The following is a 14738-nucleotide window of genomic DNA, read 5'->3' as shown; positions in this document are numbered from 1 at the left end:
GAACCTAAACCCATACCATTATTGCTAAGCAGCAAGACAGGGGCCCATTGCACTCCCACGGGGCCTTTTTAAATGCAATCCATAACCCGGATTTGCCAGGAACCCTTCTTACTCCTCCTACTTGCATGTGACACTGGGCTTAGGATCTGCATAGGAAACACACACACAAGCACACACCTACCTTTGTTGCCTGCAGATGCCTCCTTGGCTGTCCCCAAACGGTATCAAACCAACACCCACGGGAAGCTGTAAGCATAGAGGACATGCCTGCACCCCATTGGACTTACCTGTGTGGGTTAAATCCGGGTTATTTGACAACCTATGGCGGTGATGGTTCTGCTCAGGCAGAGCAGTGCTGATGCTCCTCATAAAGCTGTCGCTGCTGTGAAGGTTCTAGGTGACATCACAAATCCCTTTGGTTACATACACAACAAAGCTGGGTTGTTGTTGTTTACACTCTGCAAGGCCTGTGGAAGTGAGTGACATCATAGCACTGTAGTTCTGAGGGTTCAAGATGGATGCAACAATCTCCTGTTGCTTCTATGAAGGCCGTAATAGACGACATCACCAAACAGCTCCATAGTCACATACACAGCAAAGGAGAGATGTTGTTTACACCTAGTGATGTCAGTGGTATTGAGTGACATCACAGCACAGTGCTAAGGCTCCTGGGCCTGGACACAGCAGCGGCTGCAATATCTCAACGGAGAATACGTTTATATCTATGTGTGTGTGTGCGCATATATATATATATATATATATATATATATATATATATATATATATTCTCCGCCGAAATCACTTTTAAACCCATTTCCACCTTTTTTTCCCTTCTCTTCCTCTTACTTTTTTTTCACGTTTTTTTACGTTTTTCTCCTTTTCGCCTCTTTTCTGGGCGTATTATTCTTCTTTTTCTTCTTTTTTTTCGTCTAATGCATACCCCATCAGTGCAGCAATGCTTATTCAATACCGCCAGCAGATGGAGACACTGGGGGATAATTTTCTAAGGATTTTAAGGATTTATACTGATTTTTCCTGTCTGAATTTGTCGCACAGAAAGTTGCAGGCCAAATATGTGTGACATTTCTGCGACTTTAGCTTCTAGAGCATTTTTACAACATTATACATAGGTGCTGAATACATAAAAAGCGACTGTTCAGCGACAGACAAGTCGCATCGGCTGAAAGTAGGCCAGAATGTCAGTCCATGTTGGAGCAGGTTTAGATACAGTCTAAAGCATAGATCTCAAAGTCTGTGCACAGAATTTAGCAAGGGCCTCGCACCTTCTGATGCATCAGGTAGGTGCACAATAGCATAGCCTAACCCTCTGTACTTTGGTCTATATTGATGCGGGACATAGACAGCCAGCTGATGACCAATCCATTAGTGCAATGGATGGCTGGAAGCATTTGTCTTTGCCTTTGCAATACCACAGAAGCAATGCATGGTCAATGTACAGCAATGACACACCTGTGTGAACAGCCAGGAGACCCCCCCCCCCCCCATGTTATGTTACATAGTTACATAGTTAGTACGGTCGAAAAAAGACATATGTCCATCACGTTCAACCAGGGAATTAAGGGGTAGGGGTGTGGCGCGATATTGGGGAAGGGATGAGATTTTATATTTCTTCATAAGCATTAATCTTATTTTGTCAATTAGGAACATTCAGCACCCACCCGCTATCAAGGCAGCTGCCTATCATGTCATGCCCTACCTGCACAGGTGTGCTGGCTACTCAAATGATCCAATTAAGGAGGCCATTTAGTCAGCAGCAGCAGAAGTCCTGTGCCTGGACGCTCCAACAGGGGCCAGACACAAGCAGAAGCAGAAGCAGCAGCAGCACCACCTTTTGTTTATTGGCTGCAGCAGCAGCAAGGCCCACAGGGCTGGCTAGCTGGCTAGCCAGCAAGCAGGTAGCAATGAAAGTAGGAATCTTTCTTTTTAACCCTGTAAGGGGGTGGTGCACTGTACCCGAAGATACTGCCATATCGGGTCAATGCATAGGGCGACGGAAGCAAGCTTCGAAATCGGCCCCCGTTCTCAAAAATCCATTTAATATATGGTCCCCAGATAGGGGACGTATCAGATATTAAACTGATAAGAACAGATACTACACTTGATCTTAGCCAAAAGGCCGAGAAGCGATAACCGTGAAAGGGGCGGGCCCAACAAGGTCCCCTTCATGGGCACTATCACTGCTTGCTGTCAGGGAGGCTGCCAGACAATTTTCCATGCACACTCTGGGCTGGGGGGCAGTCAACCACCAGTACACACAGCAGAACCTAAACCCATACCATTATTGCTAAGCAGCAAGACAGGGGCCCATTGCACTCCCACGGGGCCTTTTTAAATGCAATCCATAACCCGGATTTGCCAGGAACCCTTCTTACTCCTCCTACTTGCATGTGACACTGGGCTTAGGATCTGCATAGGAAACACACACACAAGCACACACCTACCTTTGTTGCCTGCAGATGCCTCCTTGGCTGTCCCCAAACGGTATCAAACCAACACCCACGGGAAGCTGTAAGCATAGAGGACATGCCTGCACCCCATTGGACTTACCTGTGTGGGTTAAATCCGGGTTATTTGACAACCTATGGCGGTGATGGTTCTGCTCAGGCAGAGCAGTGCTGATGCTCCTCATAAAGCTGTCGCTGCTGTGAAGGTTCTAGGTGACATCACAAATCCCTTTGGTTACATACACAACAAAGCTGGGTTGTTGTTGTTTACACTCTGCAAGGCCTGTGGAAGTGAGTGACATCATAGCACTGTAGTTCTGAGGGTTCAAGATGGATGCAACAATCTCCTGTTGCTTCTATGAAGGCCGTAATAGACGACATCACCAAACAGCTCCATAGTCACATACACAGCAAAGGAGAGATGTTGTTTACACCTAGTGATGTCAGTGGTATTGAGTGACATCACAGCACAGTGCTAAGGCTCCTGGGCCTGGACACAGCAGCGGCTGCAATATCTCAACGGAGAATACGTTTATATCTATGTGTGTGTGTGCGCATATATATATATATATATATATATATATATATATATATATATATATATATATTTCTCCGCCGAAATCACTTTTAAACCCATTTCCACCTTTTTTTCCCTTCTCTTCCTCTTACTTTTTTTTCACGTTTTTTTACGTTTTTCTCCTTTTCGCCTCTTTTCTGGGCGTATTATTCTTCTTTTTCTTCTTTTTTTTCGTCTAATGCATACCCCATCAGTGCAGCAATGCTTATTCAATACCGCCAGCAGATGGAGACACTGGGGGATAATTTTCTAAGGATTTATACTGATTTTTCCTGTCTGAATTTGTCGCACAGAAAGTTGCAGGCCAAATATGTGTGACATTTCTGCGACTTTAGCTTCTAGAGCATTTTTACAACATTATACATAGGTGCTGAATACATAAAAAGCGACTGTTCAGCGACAGACAAGTCGCATCGGCTGAAAGTAGGCCAGAATGTCAGTCCATGTTGGAGCAGGTTTAGATACAGTCTAAAGCATAGATCTCAAAGTCTGTGCACAGAATTTAGCAAGGGCCTCGCACCTTCTGATGCATCAGGTAGGTGCACAATAGCATAGCCTAACCCTCTGTACTTTGGTCTATATTGATGCGGGACATAGACAGCCAGCTGATGACCAATCCATTAGTGCAATGGATGGCTGGAAGCATTTGTCTTTGCCTTTGCAATACCACAGAAGCAATGCATGGTCAATGTACAGCAATGACACACCTGTGTGAACAGCCAGGAGACCCCCCCCCCCCCATGTTATGTTACATAGTTACATAGTTAGTACGGTCGAAAAAAGACATATGTCCATCACGTTCAACCAGGGAATTAAGGGGTAGGGGTGTGGCGCGATATTGGGGAAGGGATGAGATTTTATATTTCTTCATAAGCATTAATCTTATTTTGTCAATTAGGAACATTCAGCACCCACCCGCTATCAAGGCAGCTGCCTATCATGTCATGCCCTACCTGCACAGGTGTGCTGGCTACTCAAATGATCCAATTAAGGAGGCCATTTAGTCAGCAGCAGCAGAAGTCCTGTGCCTGGACGCTCCAACAGGGGCCAGACACAAGCAGAAGCAGAAGCAGCAGAAGCAGCAGCAGCACCACCTTTTGTTTATTGGCTGCAGCAGCAGCAAGGCCCACAGGGCTGGCTAGCTGGCTAGCCAGCAAGCAGGTAGCAATGAAAGTAGGAATCTTTCTTTTTAACCCTGTAAGGGGGTGGTGCACTGTACCCGAAGATACTGCCATATCGGGTCAATGCATAGGGCGACGGAAGCAAGCTTCGAAATCGGCCCCCGTTCTCAAAAATCCATTTAATATATGGTCCCCAGATAGGGGACGTATCAGATATTAAACTGATAAGAACAGATACTACACTTGATCTTAGCCAAAAGGCCGAGAAGCGATAACCGTGAAAGGGGCGGGCCCAACAAGGTCCCCTTCATGGGCACTATCACTGCTTGCTGTCAGGGAGGCTGCCAGACAATTTTCCATGCACACTCTGGGCTGGGGGGCAGTCAACCACCAGTACACACAGCAGAACCTAAACCCATACCATTATTGCTAAGCAGCAAGACAGGGGCCCATTGCACTCCCACGGGGCCTTTTTAAATGCAATCCATAACCCGGATTTGCCAGGAACCCTTCTTACTCCTCCTACTTGCATGTGACACTGGGCTTAGGATCTGCATAGGAAACACACACACAAGCACACACCTACCTTTGTTGCCTGCAGATGCCTCCTTGGCTGTCCCCAAACGGTATCAAACCAACACCCACGGGAAGCTGTAAGCATAGAGGACATGCCTGCACCCCATTGGACTTACCTGTGTGGGTTAAATCCGGGTTATTTGACAACCTATGGCGGTGATGGTTCTGCTCAGGCAGAGCAGTGCTGATGCTCCTCATAAAGCTGTCGCTGCTGTGAAGGTTCTAGGTGACATCACAAATCCCTTTGGTTACATACACAACAAAGCTGGGTTGTTGTTGTTTACACTCTGCAAGGCCTGTGGAAGTGAGTGACATCATAGCACTGTAGTTCTGAGGGTTCAAGATGGATGCAACAATCTCCTGTTGCTTCTATGAAGGCCGTAATAGACGACATCACCAAACAGCTCCATAGTCACATACACAGCAAAGGAGAGATGTTGTTTACACCTAGTGATGTCAGTGGTATTGAGTGACATCACAGCACAGTGCTAAGGCTCCTGGGCCTGGACACAGCAGCGGCTGCAATATCTCAACGGAGAATACGTTTATATCTATGTGTGTGTGTGCGCATATATATATATATATATATATATATATATATATATATATATATATATATATATTTCTCCGCCGAAATCACTTTTAAACCCATTTCCACCTTTTTTTCCCTTCTCTTCCTCTTACTTTTTTTTCACGTTTTTTTACGTTTTTCTCCTTTTCGCCTCTTTTCTGGGCGTATTATTCTTCTTTTTCTTCTTTTTTTTCGTCTAATGCATACCCCATCAGTGCAGCAATGCTTATTCAATACCGCCAGCAGATGGAGACACTGGGGGATAATTTTCTAAGGATTTATACTGATTTTTCCTGTCTGAATTTGTCGCACAGAAAGTTGCAGGCCAAATATGTGTGACATTTCTGCGACTTTAGCTTCTAGAGCATTTTTACAACATTATACATAGGTGCTGAATACATAAAAAGCGACTGTTCAGCGACAGACAAGTCGCATCGGCTGAAAGTAGGCCAGAATGTCAGTCCATGTTGGAGCAGGTTTAGATACAGTCTAAAGCATAGATCTCAAAGTCTGTGCACAGAATTTAGCAAGGGCCTCGCACCTTCTGATGCATCAGGTAGGTGCACAATAGCATAGCCTAACCCTCTGTACTTTGGTCTATATTGATGCGGGACATAGACAGCCAGCTGATGACCAATCCATTAGTGCAATGGATGGCTGGAAGCATTTGTCTTTGCCTTTGCAATACCACAGAAGCAATGCATGGTCAATGTACAGCAATGACACACCTGTGTGAACAGCCAGGAGACCCCCCCCCCCCCATGTTATGTTACATAGTTACATAGTTAGTACGGTCGAAAAAAGACATATGTCCATCACGTTCAACCAGGGAATTAAGGGGTAGGGGTGTGGCGCGATATTGGGGAAGGGATGAGATTTTATATTTCTTCATAAGCATTAATCTTATTTTGTCAATTAGGAACATTCAGCACCCACCCGCTATCAAGGCAGCTGCCTATCATGTCATGCCCTACCTGCACAGGTGTGCTGGCTACTCAAATGATCCAATTAAGGAGGCCATTTAGTCAGCAGCAGCAGAAGTCCTGTGCCTGGACGCTCCAACAGGGGCCAGACACAAGCAGAAGCAGAAGCAGCAGAAGCAGCAGCAGCACCACCTTTTGTTTATTGGCTGCAGCAGCAGCAAGGCCCACAGGGCTGGCTAGCTGGCTAGCCAGCAAGCAGGTAGCAATGAAAGTAGGAATCTTTCTTTTTAACCCTGTAAGGGGGTGGTGCACTGTACCCGAAGATACTGCCATATCGGGTCAATGCATAGGGCGACGGAAGCAAGCTTCGAAATCGGCCCCCGTTCTCAAAAATCCATTTAATATATGGTCCCCAGATAGGGGACGTATCAGATATTAAACTGATAAGAACAGATACTACACTTGATCATAGCCAAAAGGCCGAGAAGCGATAACCGTGAAAGGGGCGGGCCCAACAAGGTCCCCTTCATGGGCACTATCACTGCTTGCTGTCAGGGAGGCTGCCAGACAATTTTCCATGCACACTCTGGGCTGGGGGGCAGTCAACCACCAGTACACACAGCAGAACCTAAACCCATACCATTATTGCTAAGCAGCAAGACAGGGGCCCATTGCACTCCCACGGGGCCTTTTTAAATGCAATCCATAACCCGGATTTGCCAGGAACCCTTCTTACTCCTCCTACTTGCATGTGACACTGGGCTTAGGATCTGCATAGGAAACACACACACAAGCACACACCTACCTTTGTTGCCTGCAGATGCCTCCTTGGCTGTCCCCAAACGGTATCAAACCAACACCCACGGGAAGCTGTAAGCATAGAGGACATGCCTGCACCCCATTGGACTTACCTGTGTGGGTTAAATCCGGGTTATTTGACAACCTATGGCGGTGATGGTTCTGCTCAGGCAGAGCAGTGCTGATGCTCCTCATAAAGCTGTCGCTGCTGTGAAGGTTCTAGGTGACATCACAAATCCCTTTGGTTACATACACAACAAAGCTGGGTTGTTGTTGTTTACACTCTGCAAGGCCTGTGGAAGTGAGTGACATCATAGCACTGTAGTTCTGAGGGTTCAAGATGGATGCAACAATCTCCTGTTGCTTCTATGAAGGCCGTAATAGACGACATCACCAAACAGCTCCATAGTCACATACACAGCAAAGGAGAGATGTTGTTTACACCTAGTGATGTCAGTGGTATTGAGTGACATCACAGCACAGTGCTAAGGCTCCTGGGCCTGGACACAGCAGCGGCTGCAATATCTCAACGGAGAATACGTTTATATCTATGTGTGTGTGTGCGCATATATATATATATATATATATATATATATATATATATATATATATTTCTCCGCCGAAATCACTTTTAAACCCATTTCCACCTTTTTTTCCCTTCTCTTCCTCTTACTTTTTTTTCACGTTTTTTTACGTTTTTCTCCTTTTCGCCTCTTTTCTGGGCGTATTATTCTTCTTTTTCTTCTTTTTTTTCGTCTAATGCATACCCCATCAGTGCAGCAATGCTTATTCAATACCGCCAGCAGATGGAGACACTGGGGGATAATTTTCTAAGGATTTATACTGATTTTTCCTGTCTGAATTTGTCGCACAGAAAGTTGCAGGCCAAATATGTGTGACATTTCTGCGACTTTAGCTTCTAGAGCATTTTTACAACATTATACATAGGTGCTGAATACATAAAAAGCGACTGTTCAGCGACAGACAAGTCGCATCGGCTGAAAGTAGGCCAGAATGTCAGTCCATGTTGGAGCAGGTTTAGATACAGTCTAAAGCATAGATCTCAAAGTCTGTGCACAGAATTTAGCAAGGGCCTCGCACCTTCTGATGCATCAGGTAGGTGCACAATAGCATAGCCTAACCCTCTGTACTTTGGTCTATATTGATGCGGGACATAGACAGCCAGCTGATGACCAATCCATTAGTGCAATGGATGGCTGGAAGCATTTGTCTTTGCCTTTGCAATACCACAGAAGCAATGCATGGTCAATGTACAGCAATGACACACCTGTGTGAACAGCCAGGAGACCCCCCCCCCCCCCCATGTTATGTTACATAGTTACATAGTTAGTACGGTCGAAAAAAGACATATGTCCATCACGTTCAACCAGGGAATTAAGGGGTAGGGGTGTGGCGCGATATTGGGGAAGGGATGAGATTTTATATTTCTTCATAAGCATTAATCTTATTTTGTCAATTAGGAACATTCAGCACCCACCCGCTATCAAGGCAGCTGCCTATCATGTCATGCCCTACCTGCACAGGTGTGCTGGCTACTCAAATGATCCAATTAAGGAGGCCATTTAGTCAGCAGCAGCAGAAGTCCTGTGCCTGGACGCTCCAACAGGGGCCAGACACAAGCAGAAGCAGAAGCAGCAGAAGCAGCAGCAGCACCACCTTTTGTTTATTGGCTGCAGCAGCAGCAAGGCCCACAGGGCTGGCTAGCTGGCTAGCCAGCAAGCAGGTAGCAATGAAAGTAGGAATCTTTCTTTTTAACCCTGTAAGGGGGTGGTGCACTGTACCCGAAGATACTGCCATATCGGGTCAATGCATAGGGCGACGGAAGCAAGCTTCGAAATCGGCCCCCGTTCTCAAAAATCCATTTAATATATGGTCCCCAGATAGGGGACGTATCAGATATTAAACTGATAAGAACAGATACTACACTTGATCTTAGCCAAAAGGCCGAGAAGCGATAACCGTGAAAGGGGCGGGCCCAACAAGGTCCCCTTCATGGGCACTATCACTGCTTGCTGTCAGGGAGGCTGCCAGACAATTTTCCATGCACACTCTGGGCTGGGGGGCAGTCAACCACCAGTACACACAGCAGAACCTAAACCCATACCATTATTGCTAAGCAGCAAGACAGGGGCCCATTGCACTCCCACGGGGCCTTTTTAAATGCAATCCATAACCCGGATTTGCCAGGAACCCTTCTTACTCCTCCTACTTGCATGTGACACTGGGCTTAGGATCTGCATAGGAAACACACACACAAGCACACACCTACCTTTGTTGCCTGCAGATGCCTCCTTGGCTGTCCCCAAACGGTATCAAACCAACACCCACGGGAAGCTGTAAGCATAGAGGACATGCCTGCACCCCATTGGACTTACCTGTGTGGGTTAAATCCGGGTTATTTGACAACCTATGGCGGTGATGGTTCTGCTCAGGCAGAGCAGTGCTGATGCTCCTCATAAAGCTGTCGCTGCTGTGAAGGTTCTAGGTGACATCAAATCCCTTTGGTTACATACACAACAAAGCTGGGTTGTTGTTGTTTACACTCTGCAAGGCCTGTGGAAGTGAGTGACATCATAGCACTGTAGTTCTGAGGGTTCAAGATGGATGCAACAATCTCCTGTTGCTTCTATGAAGGCCGTAATAGACGACATCACCAAACAGCTCCATAGTCACATACACAGCAAAGGAGAGATGTTGTTTACACCTAGTGATGTCAGTGGTATTGAGTGACATCACAGCACAGTGCTAAGGCTCCTGGGCCTGGACACAGCAGCGGCTGCAATATCTCAACGGAGAATACGTTTATATCTATGTGTGTGTGTGCGCATATATATATATATATATATATATATATATATATATATATATATATATATCTCCGCCGAAATCACTTTTAAACCCATTTCCACCTTTTTTTCCCTTCTCTTCCTCTTACTTTTTTTTCACGTTTTTTTACGTTTTTCTCCTTTTCACCTCTTTTCTGGGCGTATTATTCTTCTTTTTCTTCTTTTTTTTCGTCTAATGCATACCCCATCAGTGCAGCAATGCTTATTCAATACCGCCAGCAGATGGAGACACTGGGGGATAATTTTCTAAGGATTTATACTGATTTTTCCTGTCTGAATTTGTCGCACAGAAAGTTGCAGGCCAAATATGTGTGACATTTCTGCGACTTTAGCTTCTAGAGCATTTTTACAACATTATACATAGGTGCTGAATACATAAAAAGCGACTGTTCAGCGACAGACAAGTCGCATCGGCTGAAAGTAGGCCAGAATGTCAGTCCATGTTGGAGCAGGTTTAGATACAGTCTAAAGCATAGATCTCAAAGTCTGTGCACAGAATTTAGCAAGGGCCTCGCACCTTCTGATGCATCAGGTAGGTGCACAATAGCATAGCCTAACCCTCTGTACTTTGGTCTATATTGATGCGGGACATAGACAGCCAGCTGATGACCAATCCATTAGTGCAATGGATGGCTGGAAGCATTTGTCTTTGCCTTTGCAATACCACAGAAGCAATGCATGGTCAATGTACAGCAATGACACACCTGTGTGAACAGCCAGGAGACCCCCCCCCCCCCCATGTTATGTTACATAGTTACATAGTTAGTACGGTCGAAAAAAGACATATGTCCATCACGTTCAACCAGGGAATTAAGGGGTAGGGGTGTGGCGCGATATTGGGGAAGGGATGAGATTTTATATTTCTTCATAAGCATTAATCTTATTTTGTCAATTAGGAACATTCAGCACCCACCCGCTATCAAGGCAGCTGCCTATCATGTCATGCCCTACCTGCACAGGTGTGCTGGCTACTCAAATGATCCAATTAAGGAGGCCATTTAGTCAGCAGCAGCAGAAGTCCTGTGCCTGGACGCTCCAACAGGGGCCAGACACAAGCAGAAGCAGAAGCAGCAGAAGCAGCAGCAGCACCACCTTTTGTTTATTGGCTGCAGCAGCAGCAAGGCCCACAGGGCTGGCTAGCTGGCTAGCCAGCAAGCAGGTAGCAATGAAAGTAGGAATCTTTCTTTTTAACCCTGTAAGGGGGTGGTGCACTGTACCCGAAGATACTGCCATATCGGGTCAATGCATAGGGCGACGGAAGCAAGCTTCGAAATCGGCCCCCGTTCTCAAAAATCCATTTAATATATGGTCCCCAGATAGGGGACGTATCAGATATTAAACTGATAAGAACAGATACTACACTTGATCTTAGCCAAAAGGCCGAGAAGCGATAACCGTGAAAGGGGGCGGGCCCAACAAGGTCCCCTTCATGGGCACTATCACTGCTTGCTGTCAGGGAGGCTGCCAGACAATTTTCCATGCACACTCTGGGCTGGGGGGCAGTCAACCACCAGTACACACAGCAGAACCTAAACCCATACCATTATTGCTAAGCAGCAAGACAGGGGCCCATTGCACTCCCACGGGGCCTTTTTAAATGCAATCCATAACCCGGATTTGCCAGGAACCCTTCTTACTCCTCCTACTTGCATGTGACACTGGGCTTAGGATCTGCATAGGAAACACACACACAAGCACACACCTACCTTTGTTGCCTGCAGATGCCTCCTTGGCTGTCCCCAAACGGTATCAAACCAACACCCACGGGAAGCTGTAAGCATAGAGGACATGCCTGCACCCCATTGGACTTACCTGTGTGGGTTAAATCCGGGTTATTTGACAACCTATGGCGGTGATGGTTCTGCTCAGGCAGAGCAGTGCTGATGCTCCTCATAAAGCTGTCGCTGCTGTGAAGGTTCTAGGTGACATCACAAATCCCTTTGGTTACATACACAACAAAGCTGGGTTGTTGTTGTTTACACTCTGCAAGGCCTGTGGAAGTGAGTGACATCATAGCACTGTAGTTCTGAGGGTTCAAGATGGATGCAACAATCTCCTGTTGCTTCTATGAAGGCCGTAATAGACGACATCACCAAACAGCTCCATAGTCACATACACAGCAAAGGAGAGATGTTGTTTACACCTAGTGATGTCAGTGGTATTGAGTGACATCACAGCACAGTGCTAAGGCTCCTGGGCCTGGACACAGCAGCGGCTGCAATATCTCAACGGAGAATACGTTTATATCTATGTGTGTGTGTGCGCATATATATATATATATATATATATATATATATATATATATATATATATTTCTCCGCCGAAATCACTTTTAAACCCATTTCCACCTTTTTTTCCCTTCTCTTCCTCTTACTTTTTTTTCACGTTTTTTTACGTTTTTCTCCTTTTCGCCTCTTTTCTGGGCGTATTATTCTTCTTTTTCTTCTTTTTTTTCGTCTAATGCATACCCCATCAGTGCAGCAATGCTTATTCAATACCGCCAGCAGATGGAGACACTGGGGGATAATTTTCTAAGGATTTATACTGATTTTTCCTGTCTGAATTTGTCGCACAGAAAGTTGCAGGCCAAATATGTGTGACATTTCTGCGACTTTAGCTTCTAGAGCATTTTTACAACATTATACATAGGTGCTGAATACATAAAAAGCGACTGTTCAGCGACAGACAAGTCGCATCGGCTGAAAGTAGGCCAGAATGTCAGTCCATGTTGGAGCAGGTTTAGATACAGTCTAAAGCATAGATCTCAAAGTCTGTGCACAGAATTTAGCAAGGGCCTCGCACCTTCTGATGCATCAGGTAGGTGCACAATAGCATAGCCTAACCCTCTGTACTTTGGTCTATATTGATGCGGGACATAGACAGCCAGCTGATGACCAATCCATTAGTGCAATGGATGGCTGGAAGCATTTGTCTTTGCCTTTGCAATACCACAGAAGCAATGCATGGTCAATGTACAGCAATGACACACCTGTGTGAACAGCCAGGAGACCCCCCCCCCCCCATGTTATGTTACATAGTTACATAGTTAGTACGGTCGAAAAAAGACATATGTCCATCACGTTCAACCAGGGAATTAAGGGGTAGGGGTGTGGCGCGATATTGGGGAAGGGATGAGATTTTATATTTCTTCATAAGCATTAATCTTATTTTGTCAATTAGGAACATTCAGCACCCACCCGCTATCAAGGCAGCTGCCTATCATGTCATGCCCTACCTGCACAGGTGTGCTGGCTACTCAAATGATCCAATTAAGGAGGCCATTTAGTCAGCAGCAGCAGAAGTCCTGTGCCTGGACGCTCCAACAGGGGCCAGACACAAGCAGAAGCAGAAGCAGCAGAAGCAGCAGCAGCACCACCTTTTGTTTATTGGCTGCAGCAGCAGCAAGGCCCACAGGGCTGGCTAGCTGGCTAGCCAGCAAGCAGGTAGCAATGAAAGTAGGAATCTTTCTTTTTAACCCTGTAAGGGGGTGGTGCACTGTACCCGAAGATACTGCCATATCGGGTCAATGCATAGGGCGACGGAAGCAAGCTTCGAAATCGGCCCCCGTTCTCAAAAATCCATTTAATATATGGTCCCCAGATAGGGGACGTATCAGATATTAAACTGATAAGAACAGATACTACACTTGATCTTAGCCAAAAGGCCGAGAAGCGATAACCGTGAAAGGGGCGGGCCCAACAAGGTCCCCTTCATGGGCACTATCACTGCTTGCTGTCAGGGAGGCTGCCAGACAATTTTCCATGCACACTCTGGGCTGGGGGGCAGTCAACCACCAGTACACACAGCAGAACCTAAACCCATACCATTATTGCTAAGCAGCAAGACAGGGGCCCATTGCACTCCCACGGGGCCTTTTTAAATGCAATCCATAACCCGGATTTGCCAGGAACCCTTCTTACTCCTCCTACTTGCATGTGACACTGGGCTTAGGATCTGCATAGGAAACACACACACAAGCACACACCTACCTTTGTTGCCTGCAGATGCCTCCTTGGCTGTCCCCAAACGGTATCAAACCAACACCCACGGGAAGCTGTAAGCATAGAGGACATGCCTGCACCCCATTGGACTTACCTGTGTGGGTTAAATCCGGGTTATTTGACAACCTATGGCGGTGATGGTTCTGCTCAGGCAGAGCAGTGCTGATGCTCCTCATAAAGCTGTCGCTGCTGTGAAGGTTCTAGGTGACATCACAAATCCCTTTGGTTACATACACAACAAAGCTGGGTTGTTGTTGTTTACACTCTGCAAGGCCTGTGGAAGTGAGTGACATCATAGCACTGTAGTTCTGAGGGTTCAAGATGGATGCAACAATCTCCTGTTGCTTCTATGAAGGCCGTAATAGACGACATCACCAAACAGCTCCATAGTCACATACACAGCAAAGGAGAGATGTTGTTTACACCTAGTGATGTCAGTGGTATTGAGTGACATCACAGCACAGTGCTAAGGCTCCTGGGCCTGGACACAGCAGCGGCTGCAATATCTCAACGGAGAATACGTTTATATCTATGTGTGTGTGTGCGCATATATATATATATATATATATATATATATATATATATATATATATTCTCCGCCGAAATCACTTTTAAACCCATTTCCACCTTTTTTTCCCTTCTCTTCCTCTTACTTTTTTTTCACGTTTTTTTACGTTTTTCTCCTTTTCGCCTCTTTTCTGGGCGTATTATTCTTCTTTTTCTTCTTTTTTTTCGTCTAATGCATACCCCATCAGTGCAGCAATGCTTATTCAATACCGCCAGCAGATGGAGACACTGGGGGATAATTTTCTAAGGATTTATACTGATTTTTCCTGTCT

At 45.9% G+C, this 14738-nt stretch overlaps 6 non-coding genes across 6 annotated transcripts; all 6 read right to left on the bottom strand.

The window, feature by feature from the left end:
• Positions 1-1958: 1958 nt before the first annotated feature.
• Positions 1959-2149, bottom strand: LOC130351135 (U2 spliceosomal RNA). The gene has a single exon (XR_008887891.1). It is a non-coding gene; the product is annotated as a U2 spliceosomal RNA (small nuclear RNA).
• A 2096-nt stretch (positions 2150-4245) lies between these two features.
• On the bottom strand, positions 4246-4436 carry LOC130351134 (U2 spliceosomal RNA). The gene has a single exon (XR_008887890.1). It is a non-coding gene; the product is annotated as a U2 spliceosomal RNA (small nuclear RNA).
• Positions 4437-6534: 2098 nt separating this feature from the next.
• LOC130351121 (U2 spliceosomal RNA) lies at positions 6535-6725 on the bottom strand. Its single transcript, XR_008887880.1, has one exon. It is a non-coding gene; the product is annotated as a U2 spliceosomal RNA (small nuclear RNA).
• Positions 6726-8817: 2092 nt separating this feature from the next.
• LOC130351133 (U2 spliceosomal RNA) lies at positions 8818-9008 on the bottom strand. Its single transcript, XR_008887889.1, has one exon. It is a non-coding gene; the product is annotated as a U2 spliceosomal RNA (small nuclear RNA).
• Positions 9009-11099: 2091 nt separating this feature from the next.
• Positions 11100-11290, bottom strand: LOC130351132 (U2 spliceosomal RNA). Its single transcript, XR_008887888.1, has one exon. It is a non-coding gene; the product is annotated as a U2 spliceosomal RNA (small nuclear RNA).
• A 2093-nt stretch (positions 11291-13383) lies between these two features.
• On the bottom strand, positions 13384-13574 carry LOC130351131 (U2 spliceosomal RNA). The gene has a single exon (XR_008887887.1). It is a non-coding gene; the product is annotated as a U2 spliceosomal RNA (small nuclear RNA).
• Positions 13575-14738: the final 1164 nt, after the last annotated feature.

Source organism: Hyla sarda, unplaced genomic scaffold, assembly GCF_029499605.1.
Source record: "Hyla sarda isolate aHylSar1 unplaced genomic scaffold, aHylSar1.hap1 scaffold_963, whole genome shotgun sequence".
NCBI classification, from domain to species: domain Eukaryota; kingdom Metazoa; phylum Chordata; class Amphibia; order Anura; family Hylidae; genus Hyla; species Hyla sarda.
This window is presented reverse-complemented; position numbering and strand designations above follow the sequence as displayed.